The sequence below is a fragment of the Lynx canadensis genome, chromosome A2, assembly GCF_007474595.2.
Source record: "Lynx canadensis isolate LIC74 chromosome A2, mLynCan4.pri.v2, whole genome shotgun sequence".
Taxonomy (NCBI): domain Eukaryota; kingdom Metazoa; phylum Chordata; class Mammalia; order Carnivora; family Felidae; genus Lynx; species Lynx canadensis.
Genome location: NC_044304.2, coordinates 80587136 through 80588905, shown reverse-complemented (window position 1 = coordinate 80588905; position 1770 = coordinate 80587136).

The window sequence follows — 1770 nt, the reverse complement described above, 5'->3', positions numbered from 1 at the left end:
AGTACTCTGAAATTATTCATCAACAGCAGGAGACAAGCATTTCCTGAGTGTCACTAAGGGAGAAAATAGTCTATTTCAGATGCCACAATCCTACTGATTGTGTTCCTAAGCATCTCTTCCTCGTGGGATTGTAAATTCTTTTGACGACTTCATCTTTGGACAACTCAGAGCACCTAACACATGGATGAGTACCTAGCAACCGCAAATAAATGAATGAAGTTAAAATCACTATGAAAACATATGAGACTTATTTCCTCCCAAGGCAATAACTGGTAATGTGTGTACTTCTAACAAAAGCTCGCATTAAATTCAGTGGCTAAATACTTCAGTTGGCTCTCAGCCCATATGAGGGGGATAGTGACCCATTTACATGTCAAGAAACAGAAAAAGGGGCAAGATCAGTCCTTAAATTGAACCCAAGTTTCTTGAAGGCATATTATCCTCCTCTCCAATTCTGTACTCACATTTGATTACTCCTTAAATTATCCTATGGTTCAGAACTGAAGCTTATACATCTCCATGAGGGAAATTCCTGTGAAAAGTTACAAGTTGAAAACATCAGTGCAATGGTATAATACTCACACATGATTATGTTGTCATGTGTGAGACAATTACGATGGTTGATTTATATATATATAAAAAACCCAATATATTTGTGTGCATGGAAACGTGTGCAAGGATGTCCACTGCAGCTTTATGATATTGAAAAATTGGAAAAAAATGCAAATGTCTACCGGTATGCAATAAAAAATAAATTTTGGTATAGTCATATATTCAATGCTATAAAGTAGTCTTAAAAAGTGAAATCTAGGGGCGCCTGGGTGGCTTGGTCGGTTAAGCGTCCGACTTCGGCTCAGGTCACGATCTCATGGTCCGTGAGTTCGAGCCCCGCGTCGGGCTCTGTGTTGACAGCTCAGAGCCTGGAGCCTGTTTCCGATTCTGTGTCTCCCTCTCTCTCTGCCCCTCCCCTGTTCATGCTCTGTCTCTCTCTGTCTCAAAAATAAATAAACGTTAAAAAAAAAAAAGTGAAATCTATTTGTGTCATCATCAATAAATCTCAAAAACTTAATTTTCAATAAAAATGCAAGGCACAGATAGATACCTCAGGGGTACAATAATATAAACAAAATTTTAAGAAGTATAAAGCGAGGTGCCTGGGTGGCTCAGTCGGTTAAGGGTCTGACCTCAGCTCAGGTCATGATCTCACAGTCTGTGGCTCGAGCCCCGCGTTGGGCTCTGTGCTGACAGCTCAGAGCCTGGAGCCTGTTTCGGATTCTATGTCTCCCTCTCTCTCTGACCCTCCCCTGTTCATGCTCTGTCTCTCTCTGTCTAAAAAATAAATAAAAACGTTAAAGAAAATTAAAAAAATAGAAAGTATAAAGCAATACTATATGCTGTTTATAGACACATGTATGTAGAAAATGTATAAAACCATGAATGACAATGATAAACACTAAGATCAGGATGGTGTTTCCTTTGGAGAGAAGGGGAGTCAGACTCAGAAGAGACAGAACTTTAACTGTATCTATAATGTTTTAGTTTGTAAAAAGAATTGGTGCAAATAGAGCAAAACATTTAGATTTGATTAAGTCTTGCAATATGTAAATGGGTGTTTGTTACATGATTCTTTGTATTTGTCTATATATTTCAATTGTACACCTTATAATGGAAAATTAAGTGAACAACAAAACAATGGAAGCCAATGTTTCCAACTGAAGGAAGTTAACAGCAGAGGAGACGGGAGTTGGCATGAGTTAACAGTCAGGTGTC